This window comes from Nothobranchius furzeri, chromosome 5 (assembly GCF_043380555.1).
Source record: "Nothobranchius furzeri strain GRZ-AD chromosome 5, NfurGRZ-RIMD1, whole genome shotgun sequence".
Taxonomy (NCBI): Eukaryota; Metazoa; Chordata; class Actinopteri; order Cyprinodontiformes; family Nothobranchiidae; genus Nothobranchius; species Nothobranchius furzeri.
The window spans coordinates 31,645,754-31,660,916 of NC_091745.1; positions in this window are offsets into that span (position 1 = coordinate 31,645,754).

The window sequence follows — 15,163 nt, forward strand, 5'->3', positions numbered from 1 at the left end:
AGTTGTAAGTGATCTGAATGTTTCATGATGATCGCACATTCCTATATGGGGTAAAACCATGTCCCAAAGGTCACCGGGACTGGTGTCACTTTAAAGAAGTAGTCCAGTTACACCTTTGTGGGCTTATAACTTGGCTTCTGAATGTCCTAGAGAGGTCAGGTTTGTTTTAGTGTACTCCAATCAACAGCCCCTACAACCGCAAAAAGGAATGGAGTCATTAGCACTTATGGTTTGTAAATGGCTCCCAGAATTATGTTGCACGAAGCACAATTTCACATCATTCTGGGTTCATTTGTGTGAAAACAAGGTCCAATCAGGCTGAAACGTTACAAGAAGGTAGAATCTATTGAGTTGTAAGTGATCTGAACGTTTCATGATGATCGCACATTCCTATAGGGGGTCAAACCATGTCCGAAAGGTCACCGGGCCTGGTGTCACTTTAAAGAAGTAGTCCATTTACACATTCGTGGGCTTATAACTTGGCTTCTGAATATCCTAGAGAGGTCAGGTTTGTTTTACAGTACTCCAATTAACAGCCCCTATTACCTCAAAAAGGAATGGAGTCATTAGCACTTATGGTTTTTAAATGGCACCCAGAATTATGTTGCACGATGCACAATTTCACATCATTCTGGGTTCATTTGTGTTAAAACAAGGTCCAATAAGGCTGAAACGTTACAGGAAGGTAGAATCTATTGAGTTGTAAGTGATCTGAACGTTTCATGATGATAGCACTTTCCTAAGGGGGTCAAACCATGTCCCAAAGGTCACCGGATCTGGTGTCAATTTAAAGAAGTAGTCCAGTTACACATTTGTGGGCTTATAACTTGGCTTCTGAATGTCCTAGAAAGATCAGGTTTGTTTTAGTGTACTCCAATCGACAGCCCCTACAACCACAAAAAGGAATGGAGTCATTAGCACTTATGGTTTGGAAATGGAACCCAGAATTATGTTGCACGAAGCACAATTTCACATCATTCTGGGTCCATTTGTGTGAAAACAAGGTCCAATCAGGCTGAAACGTTAGAAGAAGGTAGAATCTATTGAGTTGTAAGTGATCTGAACGTTTCATGATGATCGCACATTACTATATGGGGTCAAACCATGTCCCAAAGGTCACCGGGCCTGGTGTCACTTTAAAGAAGTAGTCCAGTTACACCTTTGTGGGCTTATCACTTGGCTTCTGAATGTCCTAGAGAGGTCAGGTTTGTTTTAGTGTACTCCAATCAACAGCCCCTACAACCACAAAAAGGAATGAAGTCATTAGCACTTATGGTGTGTAAATGGCACCCAGAATTATGTTGCACGAAGCACAATTTCACATCATTCTGGGACAATTTTTGTGAAAACAAGGTCCAATCAGGCTGAAACGTTACAAGAAGGTAGAAGCTATTGAGTTGTAAGTGATCTGAACATTTCATGATGATCGCACATTCCTATAGGGGGTCAAACCATGTCCCAAAGGTCACCGGGCCTGGTGTCACTTTAAAGAAGTAGTCCAGTTACCTTTGTGGGCTTATAACTTGGCTTCTGAATGTCCTAGAGAGGTCAGGTTTGTTTTAGTGTACTCCAATCAACAGCCCCTACAACCACAAAAAGGAATGGAGTCATTAACACTTATGGTTTGTAAATGGCACCCAGAATTATGTTGCACGAAGCACAATTTCACATCATTCTGGGTCAATTTGTGTGAAAACAAGGTCCAATGAGGCTGAAACGTTACAAGAAGGTAGAATCTATTGAGTTGTAAGTGATCTGAATGTTTCATGATGATCGCACATTCCTATATGGGGTAAAACCATGTCCCAAAGGTCACCGGGCCTGGTGTCACTTTAAAGAAGTAGTCCAGTTACACCTTTGTGGGCTTATAACTTGGCTTCTGAATGTCCTAGAGAGGTCAGGTTTGTTTTAGTGTACTCCAATCAACAGCCCCTACAACCGCAAAAAGGAATGGAGTCATTAGCACTTATGGTTTGTAAATGGCTCCCAGAATTATGTTGCACGAAGCACAATTTCACATCATTCTGGGTTCATTTGTGTGAAAACAAGGTCCAATCAGGCTGAAACGTTACAAGAAGGTAGAATCTATTGAGTTGTAAGTGATCTGAACGTTTCATGATGATCGCACATTCCTATAGGGGGTCAAACCATGTCCGAAAGGTCACCGGGCCTGGTGTCACTTTAAAGAAGTAGTCCATTTACACATTCGTGGGCTTATAACTTGGCTTCTGAATATCCTAGAGAGGTCAGGTTTGTTTTACAGTACTCCAATTAACAGCCCCTATTACCTCAAAAAGGAATGGAGTCATTAGCACTTATGGTTTTTAAATGGCACCCAGAATTATGTTGCACGATGCACAATTTCACATCATTCTGGGTTCATTTGTGTTAAAACAAGGTCCAATAAGGCTGAAACGTTACAGGAAGGTAGAATCTATTGAGTTGTAAGTGATCTGAACGTTTCATGATGATAGCACTTTACTAAGGGGGTCAAACCATGTCCCAAAGGTCACCGGATCTGGTGTCAATTTAAAGAAGTAGTCCAGTTACACATTTGTGGGCTTATAACTTGGCTTCTGAATGTCCTAGAAAGATCAGGTTTGTTTTAGTGTACTCCAATCGACAGCCCCTACAACCACAAAAAGGAATGGAGTCATTAGCACTTATGGTTTGGAAATGGAACCCAGAATTATGTTGCACGAAGCACAATTTCACATCATTCTGGGTCCATTTGTGTGAAAACAAGGTCCAATCAGGCTGAAACGTTAGAAGAAGGTAGAATCTATTGAGTTGTAAGTGATCTGAACGTTTCATGATGATCGCACATTACTATATGGGGTCAAACCATGTCCCAAAGGTCACCGGGCCTGGTGTCACTTTAAAGAAGTAGTCCAGTTACACCTTTGTGGGCTTATCACTTGGCTTCTGAATGTCCTAGAGAGGTCAGGTTTGTTTTAGTGTACTCCAATCAACAGCCCCTACAACCACAAAAAGGAATGAAGTCATTAGCACTTATGGTGTGTAAATGGCACCCAGAATTATGTTGCACGAAGCACAATTTCACATCATTCTGGGACAATTTTTGTGAAAACAAGGTCCAATCAGGCTGAAACGTTACAAGAAGGTAGAAGCTATTGAGTTGTAAGTGATCTGAACATTTCATGATGATCGCACATTCCTATAGGGGGTCAAACCATGTCCCAAAGGTCACCGGGCCAGGTGTCACTTTATAAAAGTAGTCCAGTTACACCTTTGTGGGCTTATAACTTGGCTTTTGAATATCCTAGAGAGGTCAGGTTTGTTTTAGAGTACTCCAATTAACAGCCCCAATTACCCCAAAAAGGAATGGAGTCATTAGCACTAATGGTTTTTAAATGGCACCCAGAATTATGTTGCACGAAGCACAATTTCACATCATTCTGTGTCCATTTGTGTGAAAACAAGGTCCAATCAGGCTGAAACGTTACAGGAAGGTAGAATCTATTGAGTTGTAAGTGATCTGAACGTTTCATGATGGTAGCACTATCCTAAGGGGGTCAAACCATGTCCCAAAGGTCACCGGATCTGGTGTCAATTTAAAGAAGTAGTCCAGTTACACATTTGTGGGCTTATAACTTGGCTTCTGAATGTCCTAGAGAGATCAGGTTTGTTTCAGAGTACTCCAATCAACAGCCCATACAACCACAAAAAGGAATGGAGTCATTAGCACTTATGGTTTGTAAATGGCACCCAGAATTATAATGCACGAAGCACAATTTCACATCATTCTGGGTCCATTTGTGTGAAAACAAGGTACATTCAGGCTGAAACCTTTCAAGAAGGTAGAATCTATTGAGTTGTAAGTGATCTGAATGTTTCATTATGATCGCACATTCCTATAGGGGGTCAAACCATGTCCCAAAGGTCACCGGGCCTGGTGTCACTTTAAAGAAGTAGTCCAGTTACACCTTTGTGGGCTTATAACTTGGCTTCTGAATGTCCTAGAGAGGTCAGGTTTGTTTTAGTGTACTCCAATCAACAGCCCCTACAACCACAAAAAGGAATGGAGTCATTAGCACTTATGGTTTGTAAATGGCACCCAGAATTATGTTGCACAAAGCACAATTTCACATCATTCTGGGTCCATTTGTGTGAAAACAAGGTCCAATCAGGCTGAAACGTTACAAAAAGTTAGAATCTATTGAGTTGTAAGTGATCTGACCGTTTCATGATGATCGCACATTCCTATAAGGGGTCAAACCATGTCCCAAAGGTCACCGGGACTGGTGTCACTTTAAAGAAGTAGTCCAGTTACACCTTTGTGGGCTTATAACTTGGCTTTTGAATATCCTAGAGAGGTCAGGTTTGCTTTAGAGTACTCCAATTAACAGCCCCAATTACCCCAAAAAGGAATGGAGTCATTAGCACTTATGGTTTTTAAATGGCACCCAGAATTATGTTGCACGAAGCACAATTTCACATCATTCTGGGTCCATTTATGTGAAAACAAGGTCCAATCAGGCTGAAACGTTACAGGAAGGTAGAATCTATTGAGTTGTAAGTGATCTGAACGTTTCATGATGATAGCACTTTCCTAAGGGGGTTAAACCATGTCCCAAAGGTCACCGGGCCTGTTGTCACTTTAAAAAAGTAGTCCAGTTACACCTTTGTGGGCTTATAACTTGGCTTCTGAATGTCCTAGAGAGGTCAGGTTTGTTTTAGTGTACTCCAATCAACAGCCCCTACAACCACAAAAAGGAATGGAGTCATTAGCACTTATGGTTTGTAAATGGCACCCAGAATTATGTTGCACGAAGCACAATTTCACATCATTCCGGGTTCATTTGTGTGAAAACAAGGTCCAATCAGGCTGAAACGTTAAAAGAAGGTAAAATCTATTGAGTTGTAAGTGATCTGAACGTTTCATGATGATCGCACATTCCTATAGGGGGTCAAACCATGTCCCAAAGGTCACCGGGCCTGGTGTCACTTTAAAGAAGTAGTCCAGTTACACCTTTGTGGGCTTATAACGTGGCTTTTGAATATCCCAGAGAGGTCAGGTTTGCTTTAGAGTACTCCAATTAACAGCCCCAATTACCCCAAAAAGGAATGGAGTCATTAGCACTTATGGTTTTTAAATGGCACCCAGAATTATGTTGCACGAAGCACAATTTCACATCATTCTGGGTCCATTTGTGTGAAAACAAGGTCCAATCAGGCTGAAACGTTACAGGAAGGTAGAATCTATTGAGTTGTAAGTGATCTGAACGTTTCATGATGATAGCACATTCCTATAGGGGGTCAAACCATGTCCCAAAGGTCACCGGGCCTGGTGTCATTTTAAAGAAGTAGACCAGTTACACCTTTGTGGGCTTATAACTTGGCTTCTGAATGTCCTAGAGAGGTCAGGTTTGTTTTAGTGTACTCCAATCAACAGCCCCTACAACCACAAAAAGGAATGGAGTCATTAACACTTATGGTTTGTAAATGGCACCCAGAATTATGTTGCACGAAGCACAATTTCACATCATTCTGGGTCCATTTGTGTGAAAACAAGGTCCAATCAGGCTGAAACGTTACAAGAAGGTAGAATCTATTGAGTTGTAAGTAATCTGAATGTTTCATGATGATCGCACATTCCTATATGGGGTAAAACCATGTCCCAAAGGTCACCGGGCCTGGTGTCACTTTAAAGAAGTAGTCCAGTTACACCTTTGTGGGCTTATAACTTGGCTTCTGAATGTCCTAGAGAGGTCAGGTTTGTTTTAGAGTACTCCAATCAACAGCCCCTACAACCACAAAAAGGAATGGAGTCATTAGCACTTATGGTTTGTAAATGGCACCCAGAATTATGTTGCACGAAGCACAATTTCACATCATTCTGGGTTCATTTGTGTGAAAACAAGGTCCAATCAGGCTGAAACGTTACAAGAAGGTAGAATCTATTGAGTTGTAAGTGATCTGAACGTTTCATGATGATCGCACATTCCTATAGGGGGTCAAACCATGTCCCAAAGGTCACCGGGCCTGGTGTCACTTTAAAGAAGTAGTCCAGTTACACATTTGTGGGCTTATAACTTGGCTTCTGAATATCCTAGAGAGGTCAGGTTTGTTTTAGAGTACTCCAATTAACAGCCCCTATTACCTCAAAAAGGAATGGAGTCATTAGCACTTATGGTTTTTAAATGGCACCCAGAATTATGTTGCAAGAAGCACAATTTCACATCATTCTGGGTTCATTTGTGTGAAAACAAGGTCCAATCAGGCTGAAACGTTACAGGAAGGTAGAATCTATTGAGTTGTAAGTGATCTGAACGTTTCATGATGATAGCACTTTCCTAAGGGGGTCAAACCATGTCCCAAAGGTCACCCGGCCTGGTGTCCCTTTAAAGAAGTAGTCCAGTTACACCTTTGTGGGCTTATAACTTGGCTTCTGAATGTCCTAGAGAGGTCAGGTTTGTTTTAGAGTACTCCAATCAACAGCCCCTACAACCACAAAAAGGAATGGAGTCATTAGCACTTATGGTTTGTAAATGGCACCCAGAATTATGTTGCACGAAGCACAATTTCACATCATTCTGGGTCAATTTGTGTGAAAACAAGGTCCAATCAGGCTGAAACGTTACAAGAAGGTAGAATAAATTGAGTTGTAAGTTATCTGAACGTTTCATGATGATCGCACATTCCTATAGGGGGTCAAACCATGTCCCAAAGGTCACCGGGCCTGGTGTCACTTTAAAGAAGTAGTCCAGTTACCTTTGTGGGCTTATAACTTGGCTTCTGAATGTCCTAGAGAGGTGAGGTTTGTTTTAGTGTACTCCAATCAACAGCCCCTACAACCACAAAAAGGAATGGAGTCATTAACACTTATGGTTTGTAAATGGCACCCAGAATTATGTTGCACGAAGCACAATTTCACATCATTCTGTGTCCATTTGTGTGAAAACAAGGTCCAATCAGGCTGAAACGTTACAGGAAGGTAGAATCTATTGAGTTGTAAGTGATCTGAACGTTTCATGATGATAGCACTATCCTAAGGGGGTCAAACCATGTCCCAAAGGTCACCGGATCTGGTGTCAATTTAAAGAAGTAGTCCAGTTACACATTTGTGGGCTTATAACTTGGCTTCTGAATGTCCTAGAGAGATCAGGTTTGTTTCAGAGTACTCCAATCAACAGCCCATACAACCACAAAAAGGAATGGAGTCATTAGCTCTTATGGTTTGTAAATGGCACCCAGAATTATAATGCACGAAGCACAATTTCACATCATTCTGGGTCCATTTGTGTGAAAACAAGGTACATTCAGGCTGAAACCTTTCAAGAAGGTAGAATCTATTGAGTTGTAAGTGATCTGAATGTTTCATTATGATCGCACATTCCTATAGGGGGTCAAACCATGTCCCAAAGGTCACCGGGCCTGGTGTCACTTTAAATAAGTAGTCCAGTTACACCTTTGTGGGCTTATAACTTGGCTTCTGAATGTCCTAGAGAGGTCAGGTTTGTTTTAGTGTACTCCAATCAACAGCCCCTACAACCACAAAAAGGAATGGAGTCATTAGCACTTATGGTTTGTAAATGGCACCCAGAATTATGTTGCACAAAGCACAATTTCACATCATTCTGGGTCCATTTGTGTGAAAACAAGGTCCAATCAGGCTGAAACGTTACAAAAAGGTAGAATCTATTGAGTTGTACGTGATCTGACCGTTTCATGATGATCGCACATTCCTATAGGGGGTCAAACCATGTCCCAAAGGTCACCGGGCCTGGTGTCACTTTAAAGAAGTAGTCCAGTTACACCTTTGTGGGCTTATAACTTGGCTTTTGAATATCCTAGAGAGGTCAGGTTTGCTTTGGAGTACTCCAATTACCAGCCCCAATTACCCCAAAAAGGAATGGAGTCATTAGCACTTATGGTTTTTAAATGGCACCCAGAATTATGTTGCACGAAGCACAATTTCACATCATTCTGGGTCCATTTATGTGAAAACAAGGTCCAATCAGGCTGAAACGTTACAGGAAGGTAGAATCTATTGAGTTGTAAGTGATCTGAACGTTTCATGATGATAGCACTTTCCTAAGGGGGTTAAACCATGTTCCAAAGGTCACCGGGCCTGGTGTCACTTTAAAGAAGTAGTCCAGTTACACCTTTGTGGGCTTATAACTTGGCTTCTGAATGTCCTAGAGAGGTCAGGTTTGTTTTAGTGTACTCCAATCAACAGCCCCTACAACCACAAAAAGGAATGGAGTCATTAGCACTTATGGTTTGTAAATGGCACCCAGAATTATGTTGCACGAAGCACAATTTCACATCATTCTGGGTCCATTTGTGTGAAAACAAGGTCCAATCAGGCTGAAACGTTAAAAGAAGGTAGAATCTATTGAGTTGTAAGTGATCTGAACGTTTCATGATGATCGCACATTCCTATAGGGGGTCAAACCATGTCCCAAAGGTCACCGGGCCTGGTGTCACTTTAAAGAAGTAGTCCAGTTACACCTTTGTGGGCTTATAACTTGGCTTTTGAATATCCTAGAGAGGTCAGGTTTGCTTTAGAGTACTCCAATTAACAGCCCCAATTACCCCAAAAAGGAATGGAGTCATTAGCACTTATGGTTTTTAAATGGCACCCAGAATTATGTTGCACGAAGCACAATTTCACATCATTCTGGGTCCATTTGTGTGAAAACAAGGTCCAATCAGGCTGAAACGTTACAGGAAGGTAGAATCTATTGAGTTGTAAGTGATCTGAACGTTTCATGATGATAGCACATTCCTATAGGGGGTCAAACCATGTCCCAAAGGTCACCGGGCCTGGTGTCACTTTAAAGAAGTAGTCCAGTTACACCTTTGTGGGCTTACAACTTGGCTTTTGAATATCTTAGAGAGGTCAGGTTTGCTTTAGAGTACTCCAATTAACAGCCCCAATTACCCCAAAAAGGAATGGAGTCATTAGCACTTATGGTTTTTAAATGGCACCCAGAATTATGTTGCACGAAGCACAATTTCACATCATTCTGGGTCCATTTGTGTGAAAACAAGGTCCAATCAGGCTGAAACGTTACATGAAGGTAGAATCTATTGAGTTGTAAGTGATCTGAACGTTTCATGATGATAGCACATTCCTATAGGGTGTCAAACCATGTCCCAAAGGTCACCGGGCCTGGTGTCACTTTAAAGAAGTAGTCCAGTTACACCTTTGTGGGCTTACAACTTGGCTTTTGAATATCCTAGAGAGGTCAGGTTTGCTTTAGAGTACTCCAATTAACAGCCCCAATTACTCCAAAAAGGAATGGAGTCATTAGCACTTATGGTTTTTAAATGGCACCCAGAATTATGTTGCACGAAGCACAATTTCACATCATTCTGGGTCCATTTGTGTGAAAACAAGGTCCAATCAGGCTGAAACGTTAAAAGAAGGTAGAATCTATTGAGTTGTAAGTGATCTGAACGTTTCATGATGATCGCACATTCCTATAGGGGGTCAAACCATGTCCCAAAGGTCACCGGGCCTGGTGTCACTTTAAAGAAGTAGTCCAGTTACACCTTTGTGGGCTTATAACTTGGCTTTTGAATATCCTAGAGAGGTCAGGTTTGCTTTAGAGTACTCCAATTAACAGCCCCAATTACCCCAAAAAGGAATATAGTCATTAGCACTTATGGTTTTTAAATGGCACCCAGAATTATGTTGCACGAATCACAATTTCACATCATTCTGGGTCCATTTGTGTGAAAACAAGGTCCAATCAGGCTGAAACGTTACAGGAAGGTAGAATCTATTGAGTTGTAAGCGATCTGAACGTTTCATGATGATAGCACTTTCCTAAGGGGGTTAAACCATGTCCCAAAGGTCACCGGGCCTGGTGTCACTTTAAAGAAGTAGTCCAGTTACACCTTTGTGGGCTTATAACTTGGCTTCTGAATGTCCTAGAGAGGTCAGGTTTATTTTAGTGTACTCCAATCAACAGCCCCTACAACCACAAAAAGGAATGGAGTCATTAGCACTTATGGTTTGTAAATGGCACCCAGAATTATGTTGCACGAAGCACAATTTCACATCATTCTGGGTCCATTTGTGTGAAAACAAGGTCCAATCAGGCTGAAACGTTAAAAGAAGGTAGAATCTATTGAGTTGTAAGTGATCTGAACGTTTCATGATGATCGCACATTCCTATAGGGGGTCAAACCATGTCCCAAAGGTCACCGGGCCTGGTGTCACTTTAAAGAAGTAGTCCAGTTACACCTTTGTGGGCTTATAACTTGGCTTCTGAATGTCCTAGAGAGGTCAGGTTTGTTTTAGAGTACTCCAATCAACAGCCCCTACAACCACAAAAAGGAATGGAGTCATTAGCACTTATGGTTTGTAAATGGCACCCAGAATTATGTTGCACGAAGCACAATTTCACATCATTCTGGGTCCATTTGTGTGAAAACAAGGTCCAACCAGGCTGAAACGTTACAAGAAGGTAGAATCTATTGAGTTGTAAGTGATCTGACCGTTTCATGATGATAGCACTATCCTAAGGGGGTCAAACCATGTCCCAAAGGTCACCGGATCTGGTGTCAATTTAAAGAAGTAGTCCAGTTACACATTTGTGGGCTTATAACTTGGCTTCTGAATGTCCTAGAGAGATCAGGTTTGTTTCAGAGTACTCCAATCATTAGCCCATACAACCACAAAAAGGAATGGAGTCATTAGCTCTTATGGTTTGTAAATGGCACCCAGAATTATAATGCACGAAGCACAATTTCACATCATTCTGGGTCCATTTGTGTGAAAACAAGGTACATTCAGGCTGAAACCTTTCAAGAAGGTAGAATCTATTGAGTTGTAAGTGATCTGAATGTTTCATTATGATCGCACATTCCTATAGGGGGTCAAACCATGTCCCAAAGGTCACCGGGCCTGGTGTCACTTTAAATAAGTAGTCCAGTTACACCTTTGTGGGCTTATAACTTGGCTTCTGAATGTCCTAGAGAGGTCAGGTTTGTTTTAGTGTACTCCAATCAACAGCCCCTACAACCACAAAAAGGAATGGAGTCATTAGCACTTATGGTTTGTAAATGGCACCCAGAATTATGTTGCACAAAGCACAATTTCACATCATTCTGGGTCCATTTGTGTGAAAACAAGGTCCAATCAGGCTGAAACGTTACAAAAAGGTAGAATCTATTGAGTTGTAAGTGATCTGACCGTTTCATGATGATCGCACATTCCTATAGGGGGTCAAACCATGTCCCAAAGGTCACCGGGCCTGGTGTCACTTTAAAGAAGTAGTCCAGTTACACCTTTGTGGGCTTATAACTTGGCTTTTGAATATCCTAGAGAGGTCAGGTTTGCTTTGGAGTACTCCAATTACCAGCCCCAATTACCCCAAAAAGGAATGGAGTCATTAGCACTTATGGTTTTTAAATGGCACCCAGAATTATGTTGCACGAAGCACAATTTCACATCATTCTGGGTCCATTTATGTGAAAACAAGGTCCAATCAGGCTGAAACGTTACAGGAAAGTAGAATCTATTGAGTTGTAAGTGATCTGAACGTTTCATGATGATAGCACTTTCCTAAGGGGGTTAAACCATGTTCCAAAGGTCACCGGGCCTGGTGTCACTTTAAAGAAGTAGTCCAGTTACACCTTTGTGGGCTTATAACTTGGCTTCTGAATGTCCTAGAGAGGTCAGGTTTGTTTTAGTGTACTCCAATCAACAGCCCCTACAACCACAAAAAGGAATGGAGTCATTAGCACTTATGGTTTGTAAATGGCACCCAGAATTATGTTGCACGAAGCACAATTTCACATCATTCTGGGTCCATTTGTGTGAAAACAAGGTCCAATCAGGCTGAAACGTTAAAAGAAGGTAGAATCTATTGAGTTGTAAGTGATCTGAACGTTTCATGATGATCGCACATTCCTATAGGGGGTCAAACCATGTCCCAAAGGTCACCGGGCCTGGTGTCACTTTAAAGAAGTAGTCCAGTTACACCTTTGTGGGCTTATAACTTGGCTTTTGAATATCCTAGAGAGGTCAGGTTTGCTTTAGAGTACTCCAATTAACAGCCCCAATTACTCCAAAAAGGAATGGAGTCATTAGCACTTATGGTTTTTAAATGGCACCCAGAATTATGTTGCACGAAGCACAATTTCACATCATTCTGGGTCCATTTGTTTGAAAACAAGGTCCAATCAGGCTGAAACGTTAAAAGAAGGTAGAATCTATTGAGTTGTAAGTGATCTGAACGTTTCATGATGATCGCACATTCCTATAGGGGGTCAAACCATGTCCCAAAGGTCACCGGGCCTGGTGTCACTTTAAAGAAGTAGTCCAGTTACACCTTTGTGGGCTTATAACTTGGCTTTTGAATATCCTAGAGAGGTCAGGTTTGCTTTAGAGTACTCCAATTAACAGCCCCAATTACCCCAAAAAGGAATATAGTCATTAGCACTTATGGTTTTTAAATGGCACCCAGAATTATGTTGCACGAAGCACAATTTCACATCATTCTGGGTCCATTTGTGTGAAAACAAGGTCCAATCAGGCTGAAACGTTACAGGAAGGTAGAATCTATTGAGTTGTAAGCGATCTGAACGTTTCATGATGATAGCACTTTCCTAAGGGGGTTAAACCATGTCCCAAAGGTCACCGGGCCTGGTGTCACTTTAAAGAAGTAGTCCAGTTACACCTTTGTGGGCTTATAACTTGGCTTCTGAATGTCCTAGAGAGGTCAGGTTTATTTTAGTGTACTCCAATCAACAGCCCCTACAACCACAAAAAGGAATGGAGTCATTAGCACTTATGGTTTGTAAATGGCACCCAGAATTATGTTGCACGAAGCACAATTTCACATCATTCTGGGTCCATTTGTGTGAAAACAAGGTCCAATCAGGCTGAAACGTTAAAAGAAGGTAGAATCTATTGAGTTGTAAGTGATCTGAACGTTTCATGATGATCGCACATTCCTATAGGGGGTCAAACCATGTCCCAAAGGTCACCGGGCCTGGTGTCACTTTAAAGAAGTAGTCCAGTTACACCTTTGTGGGCTTATAACTTGGCTTCTGAATGTCCTAGAGAGGTCAGGTTTATTTTAGTGTACTCCAATCAACAGCCCCTATTACCTCAAAAAGGAATGGAGTCATTAGCACTTATGGTTTGTAAATGGCACCCAGAAATATGTTGCACAAAGCACAATTTCACATCATTCTGGGTCCATTTGTGTGAAAACAAGGTCCAACCAGGCTGAAACGTTACAAGAAGGTAGAATCTATTGAGGTGTAAGTGATCTGACCGTTTCATGATGTTACGGCCGCAGCCGTTTTGAAGCCCAGAGGTGTGCTCCGCGCCGTTCCCTGTGCAGCAGCGCAGCACCACGGACAGCTACGCTCTGGGATGTTGTCCTTACTCCAGCACCATGGAGAGCGCCGGAGCGGCAGGCACAAGCAGCTGGGACTTTTTATCTCATCAGCCGGCCCTTCAAAAGCGGCCAGCTGGAGCTCATCAGGGGAGAGAAATGTTTGGAGTTGCAGAGGCAACGTTTGTTCTCTCCCCGTTGGCAGTTAACAGGTTGTTGTTGGCTTTTTATAAAGAAGCAGCTTTAGAACCTTTTGTGTTTTGGGATAGTTGCATTTAAGCGGTAATTTTGGTTTTGGTGTGTCTGCTAGACCATCTTGTGGTTTAAATTACCAGGTGGGGATTATTCCCCTTTTGAAGTCTCAGTTTCCTGAGCTATTTTTGTTGTTTGGGTAACCTAAGTTAATTCAGCATTTGGTGTTGTCTGTTAGACAAACCTTGGTTAATTTAAGGGTGGGATTTTCCCCTTTTGCGTTTCATTCCCTTTTTAAATAAAGGAGATTAATTTTAAGAGTGGTTGGTCCTCTGGACATTTTCAGTTATTCGTTTAAACTTAGTTTGGTAAGGGTTTTTGGCCCTTCTTTTGGTACTTTCTTTTTGTAATAAAATCCTTAAAAGGAAACTTTGAGTTTGGTCTTGCTTGGACAAGAGGTGCCTTTTTTTTTCCCAACGAGGGTCACTTTTGTTAGACTGGTCCATCTTATGTTTATTCCCCTCACCTTCCTAGCTGAGCCCATAGAGGGGTGTAACATAAATGGGGGCTCGTTCGGGAATTTACACTGATTTATAGCTGTTTTATTACACGTTTATAGCCTGTTTTAGATCAGTTAAGCCCGTGCCAAACGTTTGGACTAGTTTTAACATTTGCTCTTTGTTGGTTTTGTGAAGACACAAAACCCACGCTGTTTTGTGTTGTGTCATTTTGTTTTGTGCTTAAACATGGCTCAGTTTTGTGTGGAGACATTTATGGAGGCTCCATCCCGTGAGGTGCTGGAGCGTTGCCGCAAGGCTGACCTTCTGCAGATAGCTGTCAACCTTGCTCTTGACATCCCAAACCCTGTGCTGAAAAAAGACTTGAAATTGCTCATTGTGGAGCATTTGGAGGACATGGGGATTTTAAAGACTGAGAATGAGTCTGGTGCAAAGACTGAACCAGAAGGATCTCCTGCAGATCCTGATGAATGTGACGATCCTGAAGTCCCTGCTGCTGCGGAGGATCATGAGGGTGAGACGATGGAGACAGGAAAAGCTCCTCTAACCGTACGAAAGTCTGTTCCGACCTCCCCAGGTTCGCCGACGGAAGGATCTCGAGACGCACGATTACAGGTGCGGCTGGCACGGCTGGACATGGAAAGAGAGGAGAGAGCCCAGGCTAAAAGACTCCAGATGGAACTGGAGGTTCGGAGGATGGAGATTGAAGCTGACACAGCTGTGAGAATAAGGAAATTGGAACTGGAAGCCCAGCTTTCCAACCCTGGACTTCATATCACGCCCACCAAAGCTCCGCAACCCGCCACAACCCCGGCCTTTGACATTAGTAAGTGCATTTCCTTAATGCCTACATTTAGAGAGACCGAGGTTGACAGCTATTTTGTAGCTTTTGAAAGAATTGCGGAGACGTTGCAGTGGCCGCGCGGGGTGTGGTCTCTGCTGCTCCAGTGCAAGCTGAGCGGCAGAGCTTTAGAAGTTCTGTCTGCGCTCCCTGTCACAGATAGTCTGGACTATGACCGAGTGAAAACTGTTATACTACAAGCGTATGAGTTAATCCCTGAAGTTTATCGTCAAAAATTCAGACAAGCTAAGAAAAGTGCTGGACAAACACATGTGGAATTTGCA